The sequence below is a fragment of the Castanea sativa genome, chromosome 10, assembly GCF_040712315.1.
Source record: "Castanea sativa cultivar Marrone di Chiusa Pesio chromosome 10, ASM4071231v1".
Taxonomy (NCBI): domain Eukaryota; kingdom Viridiplantae; phylum Streptophyta; class Magnoliopsida; order Fagales; family Fagaceae; genus Castanea; species Castanea sativa.
In genome coordinates, this window is record NC_134022.1 from 16,896,376 (window position 1) to 16,906,969 (window position 10,594).

The window sequence follows — 10,594 nt, forward strand, 5'->3', positions numbered from 1 at the left end:
TCCCTTCTAAAAGTCTCTAATGGAGGAGTCCAAAGGGAGGGGGGCTCCATCCAACTCAAGTGATGGGTTATAAATCGGAACCCTGGGGCGGCGCTTAAAGACCGTCTCCATGCCCGAGCCCTCTGCCATGTTTTTTCTCGGTACAACTTTGGCAACTTTTTCCCCTTTTTGGAGCTTAGGACATTTGGAAGGAAAAATTTCACCTTCCTCGGTTACTTCTTGACCCTTTTTATCGCTCTTCATTTTCTTTTCGGGTTGTTCAGAAGGGGAAGTGTGGGTAGGAAGGGGAGTTGGGGGCTGAGGTTAGATAGCTACCTCAAGAGTGGACTCTTCTACATGTGACTCCAGTAGCTCAAGGAAACTGGTATCCTTCCTACGTTGGAGTACCATAGCTTTGGAAATGTCGGTTGTCTCTTGGTCAGCGCTAATTTGAGTGGAGGGTAGAGGTTTAGAAGAGGTGCTCGGAGACTCTAAAAGGTCTAGTTGGTCAAAGACTTCAAAGTCTTCTTTAGAGTCTGTCATCTCGATGATTTTGACCGCTTCCTCTTCTTGTACTGAACCCGAAGAGGTCGCTTTTTTCCTTGGCTATGGGTTGAACGGGCGGCACAGCTTGGTGAATACCTTCAAGAGGAGGACTAGTGAGGAATCCAGGTACTGCAATGTTTATTTGCTTTAGCTGAGGATCCTTTGCCTTGATGACGTTCTTGGGAGATTAAAAACTGGATGAAATCGGCTTGTACCCAAGGATTACATGGGTGGCGTGCAGTTGTCCATTCGTGTGTAGAAAATCTTGGAAGGAAGAATTCTGGTGAGGTCCGCCTCGTTTACCAAGCCAAAAAATCTCGGATTACATGGACCCCTCATTTTCTTTATATAGGAGGGCACAGGGAGTAGGAAATTTCCCACTCGAATTCCCATGGATAATCTCCACCATAGGATTCTCATCACATCGTTGAACATGGGGGATAGAGTGCCGTGTGAAGCAATTAATAGGGCGTTACGAGCTGGTGGTATCTCCCAAGGAGCCGAGCTTCCTCGGGAAAGCATTGTGGAAGGTTGGAGCCCGGCCGCCTAGAGAATATTGTACAAGAGGTAACCATTCTTTGGAGGATAAGCTTTAAGGAAAGAAGCCAACAATAAAGGAAGAAATATCTGAGAAGAAGGCTACTACCACCACATTAAATGCTTTGCATCTAACTAACTGGTCGCATTTATGTGAAAATGACACCTAAACAGTGATATCTCAGTTTACAACTATTCACAAAACTTCTATGAGGTTTTGGATGGGACAAGCATCCAATAGATCACCTATAGGATCAACAAGTGTAAGTCTAAGATAAAGGGAGAGGACTATATAAGGAAAGGGCCCTCACAAAAAATGGGGCATGTATTCTAGGAGAAAATGAAGAGAAAAGGAAGAACGTCTTGTACTTAGAAAAACTTGAGTGAATATAAGAACACTTGATCCTCGGAATTGACTGAGTGTGATTCTTAAATTGTATTTTCTTTCTGGCTTGAATCCTATCAATCCAGGCCCATATTTGTTTTGCCGAGCCGCTCTCTTGTAAAATCTACTCTCTACAAAATATATTGTTGTTGGGCTTGCAGGCCCTTATCCATTGTTAATGGGCTGTGGGTCGAAGCCTAGTCCTTACAATTTATATATAACTCAAGAGGATGTAGTGGTGGCTCTACATGCAAGCCAAGGTGGTCACAGGACAATCTTGACTTGCAAAAAAATGTATATATATATATATATATATATATATATATATATATTCACCAAAAAAATAGTATATGCTAAACTAACTTATTGTGACTACCCTAATAAAATTTTAAACACTCTAACTTGAGAATTACAAAAATTTGGGTTCAACAAAAATAAGAGTAGTGCTACTACATTCACAACATTTTCACAATAATTTCATAACAAATCTAATGTGGTAAGTTGTTATTGATTCTAATTTGGGCCAAGTATTAATATTATTTTTTTACCTACCAATAACAGTTTTTTGCATTAGATTTATTGTAAAAATGTTGTCGACGTAGCATTACTCCAAATTAATTCTGCCCCCAAACATAATTCTTAATCCATCTTTTTTAAAGCTTAAATAACAACAATAAATATTAGCCCAAATAACAACAAACATAAACCAAACAAAAACAATACAAAACCAAACAACAACAAGTGAAAAAATTATTCAACAAAAAACCTATTATAAAACAAAAATATAAAATTTGTAGCTTGTTCAACCTATTCAATAAAAGTAATTTCTAATTTCATTTTTCCTTAAAAAATGGTATCAAAAAAAATATTGTGATAATTTAAATTTTTTAGTGACCACTCTAAATAAATTTCTTAAAGCCACCACCGAGAGGATGAAAATCATTCATCCACAAGCCTCACAGATATGGGTGTCAATAATTGCCAGATTCAACTTCTATAATTGTTATCTAGGGACCCATATGTATTAATATTTATTTCTTTAAATTAAAGAAGCTGTATACTTTCTTAGCATTATTTTCAAGACATCATTTCTTTATTGTAAACAAATTGTCTAATTATAGGCTCTTTCCTTTTTATTGCAGGCATGCAAGTATTAATGCAAGTTGAGAAGTAGGAAGCATATGAGAATTAAACTAGTGTTTTAGTTTTTTCTTTCTTTCTTTTAATTTTTTTTTTTTGAAAACTTGGAACTATTTGAATACTTGAGAATTAGACTAGTTTTAGTTTTTATATGAGAATGGTGTTCAATTTGGAATTGAACAATTGTGTTTATGTTTTATTTTGAATTGGGTTATTAAATTTTGATCAACGCGAAAGAGTGCATCAAAATTTATTTTTATTTATTTTTAAAATGAATACTTATTTAAACAATTACAAACTGTTGAAATTGATCTCAAGACAACTTTTATCAACGATTGAGTGCATGTGGATAAAGATAATAAGCATACTATACTCTGAATATTTATATGCATATGTTTCAACAATTTTTAATAATAGTTTAACGTTTAATAACCCTTGATAAAGGTAGAACACATTTTTCAACGGTCACATAGGTTGTAGAAAAAAAAATCTCTACACGGTTTTGAGTGACGGTCTCAATGGTCATTTTAACTGTTGAAAATAAATTTTTCAACGGTTTATAGTACGTTTTTCAATGGTTTCTACCATTAAAAATAACAAAATTTCTTGTAGTGTAAAATTGTATAATCATTGTGATGCGTTACTCTAACTAATTCAATTAATCACATAGTTTTTTTTTTTCCGTGTATATATAATGGATGATGAATAAAAATAAAATAATATAGTAAGTGTGATAAATTCACTTTTATTAGATGTTATCTTTACTAAAATAATTGTTAAATTTATTTTTTCTTAAATGATTGTAGAAAATTTTACTTTTTATATACTACTGAGACACTAGTTTTGAGTCTTTTGACATAATAATGGCACATGGTAAAGTCAAAAAAATTAATTTTTATATCATCTCATTTTTTTTCTCAACCAAACAAAATAAATTCATATTAAACATACTAAAAAAATGAAATCTTTTTCATCCTTCCATTTTTTAGTTTTCTCACATATTTTTCAATCCTACCATCCATATAATTCCTAAAAATCTATCTATTAAAGAAATAAATATATGTGTGAAAGAGCATTCCCATTGAGAAATGTAAAATCCATATAAATATATTTTAGATGATATTGTAGTAAAAAATCGCCAAAAATACACCTACATCCGGTGCTTTATTACTATTCAAATTTATCTATGACATTGTAGCAACATTTAAAAATTAAAAACTTATATTTTATTCCATCTCAGGTCTCTCTCTCCTCTCAAGTCTCTCTGTGGCAAAAGAAGAAATCTCTCTCTCTCTCTCTCTCTCTCTCCCTCTCTGCGCGTCAAAGCTTGTTGCTGTTAAAGAAGGACAAATCAATGGAGCCAAGTTTAGACACATTCTACCTTCACTAGGTTTGGGTTTGGCATCAACAACGTTGGTCTCAAATTGGTTTCAGTTTAGGTCTCAAAGACTGGTAGGCCGTTGTGGTGTTGACTGGGTTTGTGTTGATGGGTTTGAAAATTGGGTTTTTCGTTGATGAATTTTTCGTGTTGTTAACTAAGTTTGATTTTGGTTTTATTTTTTATTTCCATTAATGGGTTTTCCATGCTTCCATCTTGTTGGCCAAGTTTGATATTGGGTTTGGGTTGCAGTTGAAACTATACAAATTTTAGGTTTGAGAAGTACTTTAATAAATATTTACAAGAACAAAGGGGATATTCAAAACTATACAAATTATCATGGAATTAAACCTATTAGTCACACTATGAAACTTTGGAAAAAAGTGATTAAAAAAAAAGTTTAAAACATGAAACAAAAGCATCAAAGAATCACTTTCATTTTATACCATGATATATATAGCATAGAAGCTATTTTCATACTTAGATGTCGAATAAAAAAATATAGATAGGCGTATAAAGTCCTCCAAATGGTGTTATTGATCTAGAGAAAGTATATGATAGGGCCCCTAGAGAGGTTATGTGGTGAGTTTTGTAAACGAAATGAGTTCATCTAAAGTATATTAAGTTGATTAAGGATATGTATCACAAAGTTATAACTAGTGTGAGAACAAGTGAAGGCATCAGAGGTGAGTTTCCTATCACTATAGGTTTGCATCAAGGAATAGAATTAAGTCCATAGTTCTTTGCACTAGTGATGGATAGGTTTACTAATTCAATTCAAGAGGAAATCCCTTACTATATTCTTTTTGTATATGATATAATTTTTGTGAATGAAACTAGATATGAAGTTAATGCCAAGTTTAAAATTTGGTGAATTGCTCTAGAATTTATATGCTTTTGATTAAGTAGGATTCAAATAGAGTACCAAAAAAATTTTTAGTGAAAGCAGAAACAAAGATCAAGGGTCAATAGGACTTTATGGTCAAAAGATGCACTAAAGAATAAGAATTTTCAATATCTTGGAGCTATTTATAAATATGAAGAGATTGAAGAGGAATCATAAGATAAGAGCATGATGGATGAAGTGGAGAAGCACATCAAAAGTCTAGTGTGATTGTGGAATACCTTTCAAGTAAGGGTAACTTTTATAAGATTATCATAGACTAGTTTTGCTCGATGGTACTAAATGTTGGGCTAATAATAAGCACAATATAAAAAAAATGAGTGCAGTTGAAATGAGAATGTTAAAATGGATAAATGGAAAATACACGAAAGATGGGATTCAAAATAAGGAAAGCATCTTAAAGATAAATGTGTTCCCTATTGATAGAAAGATGAAGGAGAGTTGCTTGCATTGGTTTGGTAATATTTAGAGAAGAGTGATTAATGCATTGATGAGAAAGAGTGAGTTGGTACATGTTGAGAGAACAAAAAAATGTAGAGTAAGATAAAAGTCAACAATAATAGAGTATGGAAAATGACATGTCAATCAAGAAAGTAATAGAGAGTATGACTTTTGATATAATAAAATTGCGCAAAAGAATACATGTGGTTGACCCTTACTAATTTGTTGAGGATTGATAGCCAACTCCAAAAATTTAGGACTAAGGCTTCTTCTTCTTGTTGCAATATGTGTACACGTATAAAAACATAAATAAATTTGAGATTGGATTGTGAAAGTTTGTAATTAATATTTTTAATTTATTGATAATAGAAACAATCAATTTCGAGTTAAAATTATTAACAATACAATTTTAGTGAATCTTATTTTTATAATTTAATAATAAAAAAACCATGTTATTTAATTAATTAAATCATACTTGTTCATGAATCATGGTTTTACATGTAATCTAATTTGGCATTGATCGTAAGTCTAGCTCCTATTTTAAATAAAAATAAATGAACAAAATTCTAAAATTTTAATGCTTTGCTCAAATTGACTCATTTTAATTTCTCACATCTATGGTGAGAGTATGGACTAGGGCCGGCCCAAATATTTTGGAGGCCTAAGGCGAAATCTTCCAATGGGGCCTTTATATCATCACTTAAATAAATATTTAAGACGCATTTTATATAATATTTTTTAAAATCCATTCTTTTTGCATTTTAATATGATTTTTTTTGTTGAGAAAATGCTAAAGTTATAAGAAACTGATATTGTAAGGGATGTGATCAGTGACAGGAGGCTTACAAAAATGCTAGAGATATTATAAAATTTACAACATAAGAATAACAAAGATATATCACCAATCACAAAAATTCATTCAAAAATGCATTTAATAGTTTGTTAAAGTCCATCTATCATATTCATTGTCACATCAAATTATAAAAGTTATGGAATAAAATTTATAGTATTTTTAACAATTTTCTATTTGAATTACTTGTAATTAGTAACACGTCTAATACCACCGCACACCCTTGGTACGATGGTCACTCCACAAGTATAAGTGCTTGTGGGGTGTGGGAGGTAAGGACCGAGATTCGAGTCTCCAAGGGGGAGCTTCACACACATATACACTTAGATTAGGCTAGAGTAGAATTATATCTTGTATCAAAAAAGTAACATGTCTATTTGTATGACCTATTTATTTAAATTTGTCTTATCTCTATCTCTAACATTACTTAATTCTTTGGGCCTTCTTAATAGTGAAAAAACAAATGTAGACTATTTTTTTTTTAATATCTCCAATTTCAAAAAAAAAAAAAAAAAGTTTTTACCCCCCTAAATTTGGGGCATTTCTCTAGTAGGGGGGCCCTAGGCAATGACCTAAGTGGCCGGCCCTGGTATGGACCCTGCGATCCAATGGTGGTGCAGTTTTTGTTGATAGTGAGATCAATAGCTGGAAATGAGTTTTGCAACAACAACATGTGGAAGAGGGCAATAGAAAAAGAAACTATTGAATTTCATTTAAGGCTGTATTCTAGTGTTAACACAAAAAAAAAAAAAAAACATAATTATTCAAGGACAAAATTTAGCTATAAAATCGGTTATAGCCTTAGGCTACAATCTTATTTAATATCTTTTTATTAGATGTGAATTTTGACAAATCCACTATTGGATTACATCTTCTTCTTATATACTTCATGCTTGCAAAATTTCTAAAAAATTAAAAATAAATAGCTATGTTATCAGTAAATTATTTAAATTGCAACTTTTTGTAGTTGAAAATTATGCGCAAAAGATAATCTTATAGATCATATAGTAAATAATATCCGATTGACACAAAATTTGACATGTGTATTAAGAATGTAAAGAACATGCAATTCAACAATTAAATTTTCAAAATTTGTAGTAATATTTATTTTATTGAGTAAGGTTGTAGTCTAAAGCTACAACCAGTTTTGTAGCTAAATTCTGTCCATTATTTAATTCTAATGTCCATTATTTAATTCTATTTACATCATAATGATTAATGATCAATAAAAAGAGGTAAAATACAGTTAACACCCTTTAGATTTGGATAATATTAACCAAGTCCAAGATATCTCAAAACTAACTAATTTGGTCCCTGTCGAGGGCAGTTTTTGCTCGTAATCACGTGTCTTTCATTGGAGGTGTGACTTTACTAGACCCGGATTTGTTTTGGAGAGTCCAATCCGGAACTCGACATTGAGTCACATAGACTAATGGCTTTTTGTGCATTTTTAAGCCTACAAAATAGATAAAGCCCAAAGTCTTAGAATCCTTAAAATGGTTGAAATAAATAAATAATACATTTAGCATAATAGATTTGATTAGATGGTGAGTTGAACGTTATTATTATGTTTATTAAGTGGTGTTCAATATTAGAAAGTAATTAATTAAGTGTCATATGTCCAGTATTGGGATGAGTCCAAAATAGTCCATATCCAGCTGCGGTTCATGGTTCATGTTCAATATAATAAGATATGTCCAGCAATCTTCTATGTCCAAATAAGGTATGTCTAGCAATGTTTTATGTCCAAATAATATATGTCCGTCGATGGTTTATGTCTGAATAATATATGTCCAGCGATGGTTCATGTACAAATAATATATGTCAACGGTGGTAGATCAATTTATTGATATGTATGTTCATTAATGAAGTATTAGTGAGACCATGTTTTATTAAATAGTGAGATGATATTAAAGTAACTTGCATCCAAGGGTGCAATAGTAATGAGTTAATGTATACTTAATAATGTAATCTTGAAGATAGAGAGATTTTGATTTATCTTGTATGTTTTTTACTCCAACTGTACAACATCACTTTGTTCTTTATATGATTTGTGACTCTAGCCGTATAGTTTTAGTAAGCTAATAACATTCCAGTGACATAATAACATGAGTACAGCAGTACAATGATAATAAAATAAAATATATTCAATAATGTAAATGTAGAAATAAAGATATAATGACTTATCTTCATAGTTTGTGGCTCCAGTTGTATAACATCAATGGACTTTACATTTCAGCAACATGAGAAAATGAGTCAAACGGTACAATATGATAGTATGAGTCATTCATGGTGACTTCATGATTAAAGAGGAAAAATGGGTGCAATTGGAGGGAGAGAGAATATGTACAATCGTGTGCATAGATTAGTTAAGTTTATCCCCTTTATCATGCACTTAGATGATTTTTCCCATGTAATTCTCTTTTAGTTTTTAGTCAAATATAAGTGTTAAAAGAAGGACTTTTAGTATTAGAAATTTATGTCTTTTATGAAAATGACTTTAATATGATATCATTGTGCCTTCTAGGAGAAGGACTTTTAGTCTTTAATGTTCATATGTCTTCCATGAGAAAGGGCTTTTAGTAATAAGTTCTTGGAAGAGGTATTGGTATCTTTTAAGATGTATGGGGATGGTAAGGAACATATATGTTTTGTAAGATATGGTGTTTGTAAGATATATTAGAAATATATGTGATAAGTATGTATGTTTAGTTTGTGAGAAAAGTGTTTGTAAAATATATGGAAGTATGAGATAGATAATATGAAGGTTAAATATAGTAAATACATGAGCTTATAGTTGCTGATAGAGTGGTTTCTTATGTTTTGTCATGGGTTATGTTGCTTTCTAAGAAGAGAGGTATTGTAAGAGAAATAGAGAAAGAGATGGAAATGTGTTTATGAGCAACAAAATGATGATATTTCAGAATAATAGAGTGTGAGAAAGATGGGTAATGGATAATGGTGTATTGTTATATGTGTGTTGTGTTGTTATCTAAGAAGAGAAATTTTGTAAGAGATATGAAGAAGTATGAAAATGTTTAGAGATATGGGCAGCAAAGTGAATGAAGTTTCAAAATGAGGGGGTGAGAGAGGGATGGATCGTGTGTGTCTTGGTTCTCTTCATATAGAGCCAAGTATGTAACTAGATTAGAATTAGTTGAAGAGAAAAATTAGCAAATAAGAAAAGGTTTTTGGCAAAACAAGTGATTTCCTTAGTTGGTTTTTTTAGTTTTAGCTAAAAGAAGAAATTCTGAGACTTTAATGCTGCTGGAGTTGCTGTTACAGCTGTTAGTCACAGTTGTCAGCTCTACAGCAGTAGCTGCTGGATGATGTCATCTGAATGATATCTTCTGCTGGAAAAAAATATTTTGTATTAAATTTATGGTTTGACTGAAAATGGTAAGATAACCTTTATGGGACCTTCATATTTCTGGTACTGCAACTGGAGGCTAAGGATCTAAGTTTAAAGTGGTAGGAATTTGTTTTTAAGGGATCCTAACTTCTTTTGGTATAGCATGTAGTTGCTGGGATTGACCATTAATGAGTAAGTGATGTCATTTTAGGACATGTGTCAACTACTTAAGTTGTTGCTGGAGCTATTGCAGTTGCTGCTGGAGTTACTGCAGTTTTTGCTAGAGCTGGTGTCGCTTTTGCCAGAGTTAAGGCAGTTTCTGCTGGAACTATTATTGGTATTTTTGGCTAAGTTTTCTTTTTTGGAAAATTATAAGTTTAGTCCATATATAATTTTGGTAAGCAATAGACTAGTTAGTTGATATTTGATGAAGTTTTAGAGATGTAATTATGGTCTCTTTGTGTTTTGACCAAATCTTGCAGAGCAAGAAGAGCATTTAATGCTAGATATGAGATATTAATATAGATTTAGCCATGTGCTTGGGATTGATTTAAATAAAAATAATAATATAATTTATATGAAATAATATGATTGCATTTTGAAACTTATATTATATGATGAACATTAATTTTTTATGTAAATAGCATGAGGAATTTTATCATTTTAAGTGTTATGTGATATGAGAGGCTTACTAATATTACCTATTGCACACTGACCTGTCAGAGTTCAAGGAATTGGGGAAGACATGCCAAGCAACATGTTTTCCTTTATCAACTTTGAATCACTGGAGCTTTACTGAACATGTTTCTTGACCCTCCAAACCACGACTCCCAAAATTCCCCCGATGAGACTCATGAGCTTGGATCATGAGCTAAAAATGAGATGATATGCCATGAGCTTGAACCATGGGTTTTGATGAGATAATAATGCCATGGGTATTGAACCATGGGCTTCTACACCATTTTGTGTAAATATGGGCTCTTTTGGGCTTTAAATTAGATTTTCCCAAAATCCATGATAATGTTGATGTGGTGCAGGTTGCAAATGAAATAAAACCATGTGGCGTGAAAAATTTGTCCTCA